Below are 17,974 nucleotides of genomic sequence, written 5' to 3'. Positions count from 1 at the left end.
ATGCGGGTTCGATCCCTGGTCGGGGAACTAAGATCCCACATGCCACGGGGCAACTAAGCCCGCAGGCCACAACTACTGAGCACACACCTCAACTAGAGGCTGCGTGCCGCAAACTACAGAGCCCACGCACCCTGGAGCCTGCACACCACAACTAGAGAGAGACAACCTGCATGTCACTAGAGAGAAGCCTGCACTCCACAATGAAGAGCCCTGTGCCCCAATGAAAGATCCCGCATGCCTCAAAGAAAATCCCACATGCTGCAACTAAGACCCGATGCAGCCAAAAATAAATAAATTAAAGTAAATAATAAATAAAACTTAAAAAAAAAATAAACAGCCTAGGGAATTCCCTGGCGGTCCAGTGGTTAAGACTTGGTGCTCTCACTGCAGGGGCCCAGGTTCGATCCCTGGTCAGGGAAAACTAAGATCCCGCAGCCTAACCTACAAGGACCTACTGTATAACACAAGGAACTCTGCTCAATATTCTGTAATAATCTAAATGGGAAAAATTTGAAAAAAATATATATGCATGAATATGTATAACTGAATCACTTTGCTGTACACCTGAAACTAACACAACACTATTAATCAACTATACTCCAATACAGTATAAAATTAAAATTAAACAACATACCACCTAGTGGGAGAGCAGCCTGAGGGCCTGGCCCCGTGGACTTGGCCAGAGCCGCGCAGCCCCAGGTAAGCGGGCATCAGGAAGGGAAGGAGGGAAGGAGGGAAGGAAGGAAAGAAGGGAGGGAGGGAGGAGGAGAGGAAGGAAGGAAGGATTAAAGCATCCCATCCATATGATATTACTTATATGTGGAATCTAAAATATGACACAAATGAACTTATCTATGAAACAGAAACAGGCTTACAGACATAGAGAACAGACTTGTGGTTGCCAAGGTGGGGGGATGGATTGGGAGTTTGGGATTAGCAGATGCAAACTATTATATATAGAATGGATAAACAAGGTCCTACTGTACAGCCTAGAGAACTATATTCAATATTCTGTGATAAACCATGATGGAAAATAATATTAAAAAAAGAATATATATATATATATAAAACTGAATCACTTTGCTGTACAGCAGAAATTAACACATTGTAAATCAACTATATTTCAATTAAAAAAAAAGAATGAGGGAGTTCCCTGATGGTCCAGTGGTTAGGACTCAGCACTTTCACTGCCGTGGCCCCAAGTTTAATTCCTGGTCAGGGAACTAAGATCCTGCAAGCCACGCGGCATGGCCAAAAAAAAAAAAGAATGAAATTAGCTGTAGTTTTTATGTAGGTGCCCTTTATCAGATTAAAGCAGCCCCCAAATTCCTAAATTTCTAAGAGATTGTTTATTGCTTCTTTTTTATTTTATTTTATCAGAAATGGATGTTGGATTTTGTCAAATGCTTTACTGGCATCAGTCAAGATGATCATATGGTTTTTCTTTATTAGTTCATTAATATGGTGAATTACATTGATTGGTTTTCAAGTGCTAAGCTAACCTTGTATTCCTGGGATTAAAACCCACTTCGTCATTATGTATTATCTTTTTCATATATTGTGTTGGATTTGATTTGCTCAAATTTTCTTAAAAACTCATGTATCTGTGGGGGTTTTTTCAGCTTTATTGGGGTATAATTGACAAATAAAATTGTAATGTATTTAAAGTGTACAATATGATGATTTTATATCTATATACATTGTGAAAGGATTCCCACAACTGTCTACTCCTCTCTTTTTTTTTGAAGTAACATTGGTTTATAACATTATGTAATTTTCATGTGTACAACATTACAATTTGACTTCTGTATACCCTAGAGCATGCTCACCACCAAAAGTCTAGGTTCTATCCATCACCATACAATTGACCCCCATTACCCAATTCTCCCTCTCCCCACACCTGTTCCCCTCTGGTAACCACCAATCTGTTCTCTGTATCTATGAGTTTGTTCTTGTTTTGTTTGTTCATTTATTTTGTTTTTTTAAAATATTCCACATATGAGTGAAATCATACAGTATATGTCTTTCTCTTTCTGACTTATTTCACTTAGCATAATACCCTCATCCATGTTGTCACAAATGGCAAGATTTCATTCTTTTTTAAGGCTGAGTAGTATTCCATTGTAAATATATATACCACATCTGTTTTTATCCATTCATTTGTGTATCTATGTTTATGAGGGATATTGATCTGTAGTTTTCTTTGATTTTTTTTTATTTTTAGAGCAATTTTAGATTCATAGCAAAATTGAGAGGAAGGTACAGAGATTTCCCATATACCCCCTGCCCCCACACATGCATAGCCTCCCCCATTAACAACATCCTGCACCAGAGGGGTACATTTGTTACCATTGATGAACCTACATTAGCACATCATAATCACTCAAAGTCCGTAGCTTACATTAGAGTTCACTCTTCGTGCTGTGTACACTCTGTGGGTTTGGACAAATATGTAATGACGTGTATCCATTACAGTATCATACAAAGTATTTTCACTTCTCTAAAAATCCTCTGTGCTCTGCCTCTTTATCCCTCACTCCTTCCCCCTAGCCCCTGGCAACCACTGATCTTTTTATTGTCTCCATAGTTTTGCCTTTTCCAGAATGTCATATAGTTGGAATCATACCTTTTCAGATCAGCTTCTTTAACTTAGTAATACACATTTAAAGTTCCTCCATATCTTTTCATGGCTTGATAGCTCATTTCTATTTAGCACTGAACAGTATTTCGTTATCTGGATGTACCACAGTTTACAAATCTATTCACCCACTGAAGGACATCTTGGTTGCTTCCAAGTTTTGGTAATTTCCACGTGCAGTTTTTTGTATGGACATAAGTTTTCAATCCCTTTGGGTAAATACCAAGGAGTGTGATTGCCAGATGATGTGGTAAGAGTATCTTTAGCTTTGTAAGAAACTACCAAACTGTCTTCCAAAGTTCTTGTACCATTTTCCATTCCCACCAGCAATGAATGAGGGTTCCTGTTGCTCCGCATCTTAGCCAGCATTTGGTGTTGTCAGCATTCTGGATTTAGGCCATTCTGATAGGTGGTAGTGGCATCCCATTACTGTTTTCATTTGCATTTCCCTAATGACATAGGATGTGGATCATCTTTTCATATGCTTATTTGCCATTTGTATGTCTTCTTTGGTGAGGTGTCTGTTAAGGTTTTTGGCTCATTTTTTAATTGGGTTGTTCATTTCTTACTGTTGAGTTTTAAGAATTCTTTGTGTATTTAGGATAACAGTCCTTTACCAGATATCTCTTTTTCAAATATTTTCTCCCAGTTTGCGACTGGTTTTTTCATTCTCCTGACAGTGTCTTTCACAGAGCAGAAATTTTTAATTTTAATGAAGTCCAGCTTGTCAATTCTTTCTTACATGGGTCATGCATTTGTTGTTTTATCTAAAAAGTCATTGCCAAACCCAAAGTCGTCTAGATTTTTCTCCTATGGTATCTTCTAGGAGTTCTATAGTTTTGCATTTTACATTTGGGTCTGAGTTAATTTTTGCGAACGGTGTAAGTTCTGTGTCTAGATTACTTTTTTGGCATGTGAATGTCCAGTTGTTTCAGCACAATTTATTTTATTGTGATAAGAACTCTTTAACATGAGATCTACCCCATTAACAAATTTTTAAGTGTAAAAATTATTATTGCTGACTATATAGGTACAATGTTGCACAGTAGCTCTCTAAAGATTATTCATCTTGTTTGACTGAAACTTTACGCCCATTGATTAGTAACTCTCCATTGCCCCCTCACCCCAGCCCTTGACAACCACCATTCCATTCCTTGATTCTATGAATTTGACTACTTAAGATACCTCATATGAATAGATTCATGCAGTATTTGTCTTACTGTGACTGGCTTATTTCATTTAGCATAATGTCCTCAGAGTTCATCCATGTTGTTGCATATTGCAGTTTTCTTCTTTTTAAAGGCTCAATAGTATTCCATTGTATGTAAAATATTTATTTAGGCTGCACCAGGTCTTAGTTGCGGCACGCCAGGATCTTCACTGCGGCATGTGGGATCTTGGTTGAGGCATGCGAACTCTTAGTTGCGGCATGCATGCAGGATCTAGTTCCCTGACCAGGGATCAATCCCAGGCCCCCTGCATTGGGAGCTTGGAGTCTTACCCACTGGACCACAAGGGAAGTCCCTCCATTGTATGTATATACCATGTTTTCTTTATCCATTCACCTGTCAGTGGACATTTAGGCTTTTCACACATCTTGGCTTTTATGAATAGTGCTACAATGAACATAGGAGTGCTTATATCTCTTTGAGATACTGATTTCAATTCTTTCAGATAAATAACCAGAAGTGGGATTCTTGGATCCTATGATAGTTCTATTTTTAATTTTTGAGAACCTGCCATACCATTTTTCCATAGTAGTTGCACCATTTTGCATTTCCACCAACAGTGTGCAAGGGTTCTAATTCCTCCCTATTCTCACCAACACTTGTTGTCTTTTGTCATTGTTGTTGCTGTTGTTTTTGATAATTACCATCCTGACAGGTGTCAACAGCCTGTTGAAAAGACTATCTTTGCTCCATTGTTATCTTTGCTCCTTTGTCAAAGATCAGTTGACTACATTTATGTGGGTCTATTTCTGGTCTCTCTCCTCTGTTCTATTGATCTGTTTGTCTATTCTTTTGCCAATACCACACTGTCTTAATTACTGTAGCTTTATAGTAAGCCTTGAAATCGGGTAGCATCAGTCCTCCAATTCTGTTCTTTACCTTCAGTATTGACTTGGCTATTCTAGATCTTTTGCCTCTCCATTATACATTTTAGAATCAGTTTGTTGATATCCATAAAATAACTTGCTAGGATTTCTTTGTCTGGTTTTGATATAAGATCAGGGTGATACTGAACTCATAGAATATGTTGGGAAGTATGCCTTCCTTGTGGTAGGCAGAATTCTAAGACAGCCCCTAAGATTTCCAGCCCCTGGTGTACACATACTTTCTCCCAGTTATTTAATTAAACATGAATCTAGTTACTGCTGTGAAGGGATTTTGCAGATGTAATAAAGGTCCAAAATCAGAAGGACAAAAAGTATTTGACACACTGTTGATGTCCCAAAGACAGAGGGGGGCCACATGGCAAAGAATGTGGGCGGCCTCTAGGAGATAAAAGCAGTCCCAGATGATGGTCAGCAAGGAAGTGAGATCCTCAGTCCTACAAATGCAAGGAACTGGATTTTGCCAACAACAAGAATGAGCTTGGGAGCATATTTTTCACCAGAGCCTCTAGACAAGATCTTGGCTTGGCCAACACTTTGATTTCAGCCTTGTTATACTGAGCAGAGTCATGTTATACTGGACTTTTAAAAATTTTTTATTTTATATTGGACAGTGTTGTGTTATACTGGACTTCTGACCTACAGAAACTGAGATAATAAATGGATATTGATTTAAGCCACTAAGTTTGTAGTCATTTATTATGCAGCAATAGAAAATTAACACATGACTCTTCTATCCCCTGGAAGAGTTTGTGTACAACTGCTATTATTTCTTCTTTAACTGTTTGGTCAAATTCACCAGTGAAGCCATCAGGGCATGGGGTTTTCTTTGTAGGAAGGTTTTAAACTATGAAATAAATTTCTTTAAAGACATATGGTTAAGGATCCACCTGCCAATGCAGGGAACACGGGTTCGAGCCCTGGTTCAGAAAGATCCCACATGCCGTGGAGCAATTAAGCCCATGTGCCACAACTACTGAGCCTGCGCTCTAGAACCCGCGAGCCACAACTACTGAGCCCATGTGCCACAACTACTGAAGCTCATGTGCCCAGAGCCCGTGCGCCGCCACAAGAGAAGGCACCACAATGAGAAGTCTGCGCACCGCAATGAAGAGAAGCCCCCACTCGCCACAACTAGAGAAAGCCCGCGCGCCACAACGAAGACCCAATGCAGCCAAAAATAAATTAAAAAAAAAAAAAGACGTAGCTATTCAGATTGTCTTTTTCTGGAGTGAGCTCAGTAGCTTGTGTCTTTTAAGGAATGTCTCTATTTTATCTAAATTGTCAAATTTATGAGCATAAAGCTCTTCATGACATTCCTTCAACATAAATCGTACCAATGTTTTCTTAGGTCAGTCTCCCAAAGGCAATAGAAATAAAAACAAAAATAAACAAATGGGACCTAATCAAACTTACAAGATTTTGCACAGCAAAAGAAACCATAAACAAACCAAAAAGACAACCTTCAGAATGGGAGAAAACATTTGCAAATGATGAGACCAACAAGGGCTTAATTTCCAAACTATACAAACAGTTCATACAACTCTACAACAAAAAAACAAACAACCCGATCTAAAAATGGGCAGAAGACCTAAATAGACATTTCTCCAAAGAAGACATACAGATTGCCAATAGGCACATGAAAAGGTGCTCAACATCGCTAATTATTAGAGAAATGTAAATCAAAACTACAATGAGGTATCACCTCACACCAGTCAGAATGGCCATCATTAAAAAGTCTACAAAGGACAAATGCTGGAGAGGGTGTGGAGGAAAGAGAGCCCTCTTACACTGTTGGTAGGAATGTAAATTGGTGCAGCCACTACGGAAAATTGTATGGAGGTTCCTCAAAAAACTAAAAATAGGGGCTTCCCTTGTGGCGCAGTGGTTGAGAGTCCGCCTGCCGATGCAGGGGACACGGGTTCGTGCCCCGGTCCAGGAAGATCTCACATGCCGTGGAGCGGCTGGGCCCGTGAGCCATGGCCGCTGAGCCTGCGCATCCGGAGCCTGTGCTCCGCAACGGGAGAGGGCACAGCAGTGAGAGGCCCGTGTACCGCAACAACAAAAACTAAAAATAGAGTTGCCATATGATCCAGCAATCCCACTCTTGGGCATATACCCAGACAAAACTATAATTCAAATGGATACATGCACCGCTATGTTCACAGCAGCACTATTTACAATAGCCAAGACATGAAAACAACTTAAATGTCCACTGACAGATGAATGGATAAAGAAGATGTGGTACATATATACAATGGACTATTACTCAGCCATCAAAAAGAATGAAATAATGCCATTTGCATCAACATGGATGGACCTAGAGATTATCATACTAAGTGAAGTGAGTCAGAAAAAGAAAGACAAATACCATAGGATATCACTTATATGTGGAATTTAAAATACGACACAAATCAACGTATCTTTAAAACAAAAACAGACTCACAGATATAGAGAACATGCTTGTGGTTGCCAGGGCAGGGGGGCGGTAGGGGAGGGAAGGAATGGGAGTTTGGGATTAGCAGAGGCAAACTATTATATATAGGATGGATAAACAACAAGGTCATTCTGTATAGCACAGGGGAACTATATTCAATATTCTGTGACAAACCATAATGGAAAAGAATACATATATATATATATATATATATATATATATATATATACATATATATATATATATATAACTGAGTCACTTTGCTGTACACAACAAATTAACACAACATTGTAAATCAACTATACTTTAATAAAATTTAAAAAATAAATAATATCCCTTTGTTATTATCTTAATTTCTGTAGGATCTGTAGTGTTGTCCAAAATCTCACTCCTAATATTAGGCATTTGGGTCTTCTCTCTTTTTTCCCTCATCAATCTGGCTAGAGGCTTATCAGTTTTATTGATCTTCCCAAAAAGCCAACTATTGGTTTCTTTGCTTTTCTCTATTTTTTTTTGTTTTCTACTTCAGTGATTTCTGCTCTTGATTATTTTCTTTCTTCTGCTTACTTTAGGTTTGATTTCCTCTTTTTATCATAATTTCTTAAGGTAGAAGCTGAGGTAATTGGTTTGAGACTACTCTTCTAATATAAGCATATAATTTTCTTTCTAAGCACTGCTTTTGCTGCATTCCATATATTTTGATACATTATATTTTCACTTTAATTTCATTCAAAATACTTTCTAATTTTTCTTAGGATTTCTTGTTTGACCCATGGTGTGGTGGTTATCAATTTATTGCCTCTCAACTTCAAATTCACCCTTTCTGCCTCTTCTGTGATAATGAAGCAATTTTAACTATTTTTCCTTTGACAGCTGGCACTGAAACTTTCTCAGTAGAGGGTGCTAGAGAGATATTGCAAGAGGAAAAGGGGTTTCCTTCCTGACTCCTGCATGTTCGCTTGACAGGCTCCTTCTGCATGGCTTTTTCTAGAATCAGACTCCTGCAGTGCTCACAACCCTTCCAGTGCCTGATTTCTACCATGCGTGGTGGTCAGTAGTACCCAGTGATCAGCAGCTTTCCTCTCCCTCCAGAATTCACCCTCAGGCAGTTTGGTAGCAAGAAGAATGCTTCTGGATCTTGATGCACTCACAGCTTCCCCAGGGCCTGGCTCTTGCGGTGCACAGAGGCCAGCAGCACTCAGTGAACAGCTTTCTCCTGCCTCCCAGCAGGCAGATTTCTGGAAAGTTCCACCAATGCAGCACCACAATGACTTCTCTGCCCTGCAGTGAACTACAGTCATGCCTCTCCAACAAGATCTGGATCTCAGCCCCAGGGGCATTCTATGCCAGCCTAGGGATAGTGACTAATTCCTTTGCCACACTGCATGGCTTATTGGATCTTAGTTCCCCGACCAGGGATCGAACCCGGCCCTCGGCAATGAAAGTGCCGAGTCCTAACCACTGGACCACCAGGGAATTCCCTTGTGACTACTTCTTATATCTGCTATTTCTATATTCTTTCGAATTCTCTTCACATCTCACTAACCAATCCCTCATTATTCCAATCCCCTGTTATAGGTAATTCCTTATATTAACTTTCCCTGTTCAAATTACTGTGTTACTCCTCTCTCCAGATAGGACTCAGACTGATACAGAATTGTTACCAGGAGTGGTGCCAGGAAAGAGATCTGCAAAGATGGGACTTTGAGATTGGTTTGTTCACACCTCTGGCTTATGCACGGTGCTGAACTCCTTGCCAATGAGAGATGGATGCTAGTAATCCATGGCATGCCGTTGCATCACAATTAATCAACCTATGGTTGATTGTGATGAAGTGCCAACTGAAGCACATTCCCTGGAAGCTGAAATGGCTGCTGCACTTGACTATTATGGCCATGATCATGACTATGAAGACCGTGATGGGGGATAGATTATTTTGAATGCACTTGTGCGCTTACAAAGAGAAAAATAACAAGCTTGGGTCTGTTAATTTCTCAGCTCAAGTCACAGCCTAAGAACCAGAGAACTTTCATGATGCCTAGCAGCAGGGCTAATATTGCTGAACATCAGACACAACATTTAATTGTATAAGTTGTTGAATTACAACGACAGTTGAATTCACAGTCTTGACAATTTTCCATGTGAAAGTTATGGTATTGACTGTTAAAGAATGGGATCCTGAAACTTGGAATGGGGACATCTGTTTGGTCCCAAATGAAACTCACAGTCTTGAACTACCAAGTCACTCTGAGCCTTCCTTACTAATGGAAGTAGCTTGCCCTTCAGTGTCTGAAACTAACCTTTCTCTCCTTGAAAATGCTGTGATAAACTCACCTGGTCCAGGTGCCTTGAAAAGGGATACTCATTCTCCTCAAGACCCACCACAACCACCCCTACTGCTGATAGACACATGACTGAGGTCAAATCTCAGCATGGTCCAGGGGAACAAGTGCACTCTATGACCAAGTTGGAAATTGCTTATACACCAAAATAATCACAAGACTTTGCTAATATATATTGGCAAACATCTGGGGAATATATGCAAAAGAGGACTCTAAGGGTGTTAGATGAAGGAGGGCAGAATATAACTCTAGATTAGGCAGAATTCATTGATATAGGTACACTTACTAGAGATTCTGGATTTAATGTGTCAGCACATGCTCTAAGGGTTTACTTGGTTGGCTAACTGAAACTGAGACTCAATTGTGGCCTACAGTTAATGAGGTTGAGATGCCAGAGGTGTCCTGGCATGATATGGAGGAGGGAATCCAAAGGCTTTGGGTAATGGGAATGTTGGACAGAACTTATCATGTATGACTTGAATGCAATCCCCAACTATGTTCCATGACAAGGCTCAGAAGACACTACTTTCACCGAGACATTGAGAAAGCATTAGTGAGAAGCGCCCCTGCAAACTTGGGAAGCTCTGTGGTTGCTCTCTTCTGTAGGCCAGGAATGACGTAAGGGAAGAATGATCCTGAAGACAATCCAGAGATCATCAAGGCTGCCCTTCTGATCACAGGCCCAGAGTGCAAGGGCCCTGGGGGCAGAGTAATTTCAAAGGAGGAGCCGCTGGCACACTGCCCGGCACCGCCTCATGTGGTGGTGGGTTCTGCTACTGCACTCGGCACTGGGCTCCCCAACTGCCCCAGGTGCAGCTCCGGCGGCCTGGGGTGGTATGGGCTACATCCAGCAGAACCAAGGGGACATGGTGCCTCCACCTTGATTTCAAAGGACTGGGCCTCCTGGCAGAGCTGCAGGCTCAGGACTCCAGATGCAAGAGCCATGGGGCCGTGGCACAGAACAACCTGGGAACTGGCTGTCTGAAGCCTTGCGGGCCCAGCCCTTGCCCAGCAAAGCCACACCATTGTGCTTCACCCCAGTGTATCTGGAAGGTGGGCCTCCACCCCAGTGGGCCTGGAGAGCAGAGCACCTGGCCAAAGAAGACTTGCTCAGGCCCTTGTCACTCCTTTCTTCTCTCCTATTTCTCCATTTTGGAATAGGAATGTCTACCTTATGCCTGTCCTAACACTGTATTTTGGAAGCACATAACTTGTTGGGTTCACAGCTGGAGGGCAATTTTCCTCAGGATGAATTGTACTTTGAGTCTCACCCATATCTGATTTAGATGATATTTAGATGAGACTTTGGAATTTAGACTTTAGAGTTGATGCTGGAATGAATTAAGACTTTTCAGGCTCTTGGGATGGAATGAATGTATTTTGCATGTGAGAAGGACGTGAATTTTGGGGGGCCAAGGGCAGAATGCTATATACTGAATATGTCTCCCCCCCCCGAGTTCATATGCTGAAACCTAATCCCCAATGTGATAGTATTTGGAGATGGGGGCCTTTGGAAGGTGATTAGGTCATGAGAGTGGAGCCCTCATGAATGGGATTAGTGCCCTTATAAAAGAGGCTCCAGAGAGATCTCTAGCCCTTGTCACCATGTGAGGACACAGGAAGAAGACAGCCATCTATGAACGAGGAAGCAGGCCCTCACTGAATCTGCCAGTGCTTTGATCTTGGACTTCCCAGCCTCCAAAACTGTGAGAAGTAAATTTCTGTTGTTAATAAGCCACCAGTCTATGATATTCTGTTATAGCAGCCAGAAAAGGCTAAGATAGGCTTCCTGGCTTCAATGGTGATGATGGAAACCCAGAGAAGCTGAGGCCAAGTAGCAGCACTTAACTGCCAAAGACAAAGTGGGCACATCTGTAAAGGGCAGCATGGATGTACAGGCAAATTGATCATGATGTCCCTAGGAATAAAATAGATAGATAAAATAATAAAATAAAATAGATAAAATAAATAGCCTACTAGATTATCACTCAATCTATATGATAGGAAAAGTTCTAGATCTAGTGGCTAAAAATCTGACTCAAGTCACCACAGTGGAGAGTCAGCTTCTCACTGTTTTCAGAAGTCAGTTCACTGACCCAGAGCCCCTTGATTGAAGGAGATGCCAGGTCCACTCGAGGAAGGAGCCTGTACCATTGCTGTAAGAACATACTGTAAATCTTCCTCCAAGCCTTCCCCAGAGGGACCTGTGGCCATTTAATAGAGTGAGTGAGCATTGGGGAAAAGGAAATACCCAGACCTTATGAGGATTACTAAATAGTGGCTCTGATTTGACACTAATTTCTGGGGACCTGAAATGCTACTGTGGCCCAACAGTGAAAGTGGGGGGCTTTAGGATGGTCAGGTGATTGAGTCTTAGCTCAGATCTGATTCCCATTGAGCCCAGTTGGTCCATTAACCCACCTTGTAGTTATTTCTCCAATTCCTGAATTTATCCCTGGAATAAACATACTTAGAAACTGGCATAATCCCCACATCAGCTTGCTGATAATAATGAGAACCATTATGGTAAGAAGAGCTAAATGGAAGTGAATTTCCACTCCCTTCAAAGTTAGTAAACCAGAAGTGGTAACGCATCCCTAGGGGAATGCAGAGATTAATGGCCCTGTAGAAGAAGTTAAAGAAGTAGATGTGCTGACACCTCCCACATCTCCATTTAACTCACCAGTTTGGCCTGTGTAGAAGTCAGATGAATCTTGCATAATGACCATAGACTATGATAAATTTAATCAGATGGTGACTCCAATTGTAGCTGCTGTTCCAGCTATAGTATATTTACTGAAACAAATCAACATAACCCCTGGAACTCGGTATGCAGGTATTGGCCTGGCTAATGACTCTTCCTCCATGCCAATTTTCAAGGACTTCCAGAAACCATTTGCTTTTACCTGATAAGAACAACAGTATAACTTCAAGGTGTTGCCTCAGGGCTATGTCAAATCTCTCGATCTCTGCCATAATACAGTCTGCAGAGATCTCCATAACATTGACACTCAACAAAACATCACACTGGGCTACTACATTGATGACATGTTGATTGGATCTGGTGAGCAGGAAGTAACAAATACTTAAGATGCCTTAGTAAGAATGAAAGTGTTGGTTAACTTTAAGGGTCAATATGGCTGGGCCAGTGCCCAGATATTTGGTCCAACGTTATTGTGGATGTTTCTGTGAAGGTGATTTTTTTGGATGAGATTAACATTTAAATTGGTGGGGAGTTCCCTGGTTGTCCAGTGGTTAGGACTCCATGCTTCCACTACAGGGGGCACAGGTTCGATCCCTGGTGGGGGAACTAAGATCCCGCATGCTGCGTGGCGTGGCCAAAAAAAAAAAAATTGGTTGACTTTTTTTATTTTTTTTTGACTTTTAATAAAGCAGATCATCCTCCACAATGTGGGTGGGCCTCATCCAATCAGCTGAAGAACTAACCTTCCCGAGCTAGAAGGAATTCTGCCAGCAGATGGCCCTCATACTTGAACTTCAACATTGGCTTTTCCCTGGGTCTCCAGCCTGACAGCCCACCCTGCAGATTTTAGACTTGGTAGCCTCCATAATCATATGAGTCAATTCCTCAAGATAAAGCTCTCTCTAATATATACACATCCTATTTGTTCTGTTTTCCTGGAGAAGCCTGATGAATACAGTTGTATATAAACGCTGCAAAAATTTAGGGGCCTGCTGCCTCAATGAAGTCTCTAGGAATAAATGGCCTAGAGCATGTTGAAAAATTCCCTCCAAGGGGAAAGACAAGCTGCCACACTTCACACCTTCTACCACAAAGAGGTATAATTCTTGTGCTATAGTCTGAATGTTTGTGTCCCCCCAAAAATTCGTATGTTGAAATCCTAATTCCCAGTGTGACAGTATTAGGAGGTGCTTTGGAATGTACTTAGGTCATGAGGATGGAGCCCTCATGAATGGGACTAGTGCTCTTATGAAAAAGACCCCACAGAGCTCTCTCACTCCTTCTACCATGTGAGGTTACAGCGAGAAGATGGCTGTCAATGACGAAGCGGGCTGTTACCAGACACTGAATCTGCCAGCGCCGTGATCTTGGACTTCTGGCCTCCAGAAATGTGAGAAATAAGTGTTTGTTCTTTTTTTTATATAAATTTATTTATTTTATTTATTTTACTTTTGGCTGCATTGGGTCTTCGTTGCTGTGCACGGGCTTTCTTAGTTGCAGAGAGCGGGGGCTACTCTTCGTTGCTGTGCGTGGGCTTCTCTTTGCGGTGGCTTCTCTTGTTGCGGAGCACAGGCTCTAGGCATGCAGGCTTCAGTAGCTGTGGCACGTGGGCTCAGTAGTTGTGGCTCGTGGGCTCTAGAGCGCAGGCTCAGTAGTTGTGGCACACGGGCTTAGTTGCTCCACGGCATGTGGGATCTTCCTGGACAAGGGCTTGAACCCATGTCCCCTGCATTGGCAGGTGGATTCTTAACCACTGTGCCACCAGGGAAGCCCCTAAGTGTCTGTTCTTTATAAGCCACCCAATCTGTGGTATTTTGTTATAGCAGCCTGAACGGACTAAGATACTTCTGCAGGCTTCTTTGGATTTTGGAAGCAACATTTGAGTGTGTTACTTTGAACCTATCTACAGAGTTGCCCACAAGCTTTCCAGTTTTGAATGGGGCCAGAACAAGCTAAAGCTCTGCAGTTCAGGCTGCAGGACAAGCTGCTCTTCACGTTGGACCTTATGATCCAGCAGATCCAATGATACTCGAAGTGTCTATGACAAAGTAGAATGCCGTATGACATTTCTGGTAAGCACTAATGAAAGAATCACAGTGTTGGCCTCCAGGATTTTAGAGCAATTTGAGCACTCTTTTGCAGATAACTATTCTCCTTTTGAGAAACAGCTGCTGGCTTAGTACTGGACCTTGGCAGAGACTGAACACCTAACCATGAGATAGCAGGTAACCATACAGCCTAAGATCCCCACGTAGGTGTCTTGTGTGACCCACACAGCCATAGGGCCATAAATAAGCCATGTGTAGCAGCAATCTAATATCAAATGAAAATGGTACAGAAGAGACCAAGTTGGGCAGGTCCAGAAGGTCCAAGTAAGTTGCCTGAGCAAGTGGCTCAGACTCTTGACACCAACTCCTGTTGTATTGCCTCCTCTCCTTCAGTTGATGTCTATGCTGTTATGGGGCATTCCTTATGACCAGTTAACTGAGGATGAAGAGACTCAAGCCTGACTTACATACGCATCTGCATGATATGCTGGTACCATCTGAAAATGGACAGATGCACATCACAGCTCTACTCAGGGGTGACCCTGAATGACCGTAGTGAAGGAAAATCCTCTCCAGTGAGCAGAACACAGAGCAGTATATTCATTGTCCACTGTGTCTAGAGTGAGAGATGGCCAAAAGTATAGATCTGTGCTGATGTGTGGTCAGGGACTTGGAAGGAACAGGACTGGAATATTAGTGACAAGGAAGTCTAGTGAGGAGAGAGGTGAACAGACCTCTGAGTGGACACAGACAGTGGAGATATTTGTGTCCCGTGCGAATGCCCACAAAAAGGCACACATGCAGAGGAGACTCTTAATAATTGAGTGGATAAAATGATGTGCTCTCTGCCTATCAATCAGCCTTTTTCACCATCCTCTCCAGTGTTTGGTAAAAGAAACAATGGGCCCATGTGTATTAGTCTGCTCAGGCGACCATAACAGAAGTATCATAGACGGGGTGGCTTAAACATCAGAAACGTATTTCTCACACTTCTGGAGGCTGGGAAGTTCCACCATCTGGGTGCAGGCCGATTTGGTTTGTGGTGAGATCCCTCTTCCTGACTTACAGGTAACCATCTCCTTGCTGCGTCTTCACATAGTGGACAGAAAGGGCTCTCTCATGTCTCTTCTTATAAAGACACTAATCTCAAAGTCTTCAAAGCCATTCCACCTCTCAGTTAGGCTAGCTGCTTCTAGATGATGTTGTATGTGGTAAGACCAGTTAATTCCATAGGCATGAACACTTTGCTACACGTCCTTTGCTGTGAACTGAGTTTCTGGATTAGCTTTGAAGACTCAGTTATGATGCTAGTTGGGAAACAACACCCTAAAAGGATGGGATTCTGTTTTATAGGATGCAGTATATACTTTGAATCAGAGACCGTTATATGGTGCTGTCTCCCCCCATAGCCAGTATAAATGGGTCCTGAAATCAAGGGGTAGAATTAGGAGTGGTCCCTCTAAGTAGTACACCTTATAACTCACTCACAGAATTTTTGTTTCCCATCTTGGCAACTTTGATCTCTGCTAGTTTGTATATCTAAGTCCCTCTGATTTTTTTAAAACATTTTTATTGGCGTATAATTGCTTTACAATGGTGTGTTAGTTTCTACTTTATGACAAAGTAAATTAGTTATACATATACATATATCCCCATATCTCTTCCCTCTTGCGTCTCCCTCCCTCCCACCCTCCCTATCCCACCCTTCTAGCTGGTCACAAAGCACCGAGCTGATCTCCCTGTGCTATGCGACTGCTTCTCACTAGCTATCTATTTTACATTTGGTAGTGTATATATGTCCATATATACACTACCACTCTCTCACTTTGTCCCAGCTTACCCTTCCCCCTCCCCATGTCCTCAAGTCCATTCTCTAGTAGGTCTGCATCTTTATTCCCGTCTTCCCCTTAGGTCCTTCATGACTATATATATATATATATATATATATATTAGATTCCATATATATGTGTTAGCATACGGTATTTGTTTTTCTGTTTCTGACTTACTTCACTCTGTATGACAGGCTCTAGGTCCATCCACCTCACTACAAATAACTCAATTTCGTTTCTTTATATGGCTGAGTAATATTCCATTGTATATATATGTGCCACATTTTCTTTATCCATTCATCTGTCAATGGACACTTAGGTTGCTTCCAAGTCCTGGCTATTGTAAATAGAGCTGCAATGAACATTGTGGTACATGACTCTTTATGAATTATGGTTTTCTCTGGGTATATGCCCAGTAGTGGGATTGCTGGGTCGTATGGTAGTTCTATTTTTAGTTTTTTAAGGAACCTCCATACTGTTCTCCACAGTGGCTGTATCAATTTACATTCCCACCAACAGTGCAGGAGGGTTCCCTTTTCTCCACACCCTCTCCAGCATTTATTGTTTGTAGATTTTTTGATGATGGCCATTCTGACCTGTGTGAGATGATATCGCATTGTAGTTTTGATCTGCATTTCTCTAATGATGTTGCGCATTCTTTCATGTGTTTGTTGGCAATCTGTATATCTTCTTTGGAGAAATGTCTATTTAGGTCTTCTGCCCATTTTTGGATTGGTTTTTTTTTTTTTTTTTTTTTTTTGCGGTATGTGGGCCTCTCACTGTTGTGGCCTCTCCCGTTGCAGAGCACAGGCTCTGGATTCACAGGCTCAGTGGCCATGGTTCACGGGCCTAGCCGCTCTGCGGCATGTGGGATCTTCCCGGACCGGGGCACAAACCCGTGTCCCCTGCATCAGCAGGTGGACTCTCAACCACTGCACCACCAGGGAAGCCCGAGTTGTTTGTTTTTTGATATGGAGCTGCATGAGCTGCTTGTAAATTTTTGAGATTAATCCTTTGTCAGTTGCTTCATTTGTAAATATTTTCTCCTATTCTGAGGGTTGTCTTTTCATCTTGTTTATGGTTTCCTTTGCTGTGCAAAAGCTTTTAAGTTTCATTAGGTCCCATTTGTTTATTTTTGTTTTTATTTCCATTTCTGTAGGAGGTGGGTCAAAAAGGATCTTGCTGTGATTTATGTCATAGAGTGTTCCGCCTATGTTTTCCTCTAAGAGTTTTATAGTGTCTGGTCTTACATTTAAGCCTTTAATCCATTTTGAGTTTATTTTTGTGTATGGTGTTAGGGAGTGTTCTAATTTCATTCTTTTCCATGTAGCTGTCCAGTTTTCCCAGCACCACTTATTGAAGAGGCTGTCTTTTCTCCATTGTATATTCTTGCCTCCTTTATCAAAGATAAGGTGACCATATGTGTGTGGGTTTATCTCTGGGCTTTCTATCCTGTTCCATTGATCTATATTTCTGTTTTTGTGCCAGTACCATACTGTCTTGATTTCTGTAGCTTTGTAGTATAGTCTGAAGTCAGGAAGCCTGATTCCTCCGGCTCCGTTTTTCTTTCTCAAGATTGCTTTGGCTGTTCTGGGTCTCTTGTGTTTCCATACAAATTGTGAAATTTTTTGTTCTAGTTCTGTGAAAAATGCCAGTGGTAGTTTGATAGGGATTGCATTGAATCTGTAGATTGTTTTGGGTAGTAGAGTCATTTTCACAATGTTGATTCCTCCAATCCAAGAACATGGTATATCTCTCCATCTATTTGTGTCATCTTTAATTTCTTTCATCAGTGTCTTATAATTTTCTGCATACAGGTCTTTTGTCTCCTTAGGTAGGTTTATTCCTAGGTATTTTATTCTT

General features: G+C 41.5%; 1 long non-coding RNA gene and 1 other non-coding gene across 2 annotated transcripts in view; both read right to left on the bottom strand.

Moving 5' to 3' along the window:
* LOC114905689 overlaps positions 1–17,974 on the bottom strand; it is a 30,147-nt gene that overhangs the window by 6,814 nt on the left and 5,359 nt on the right. The gene's annotated exons all lie outside the window — the stretch shown is intronic.
* TRNAE-UUC lies at positions 8,593–8,664 on the bottom strand. Its single transcript has one exon. It is a non-coding gene; the product is annotated as a tRNA-Glu (tRNA).

Source organism: Monodon monoceros, unplaced genomic scaffold (assembly GCF_005190385.1).
Source record: "Monodon monoceros isolate NGI ecotype Baffin Bay Population unplaced genomic scaffold, NGI_Narwhal_1 Super_Scaffold_22, whole genome shotgun sequence".
Taxonomy (NCBI): Eukaryota; Metazoa; Chordata; class Mammalia; order Artiodactyla; family Monodontidae; genus Monodon; species Monodon monoceros.
This window is presented reverse-complemented; position numbering and strand designations above follow the sequence as displayed.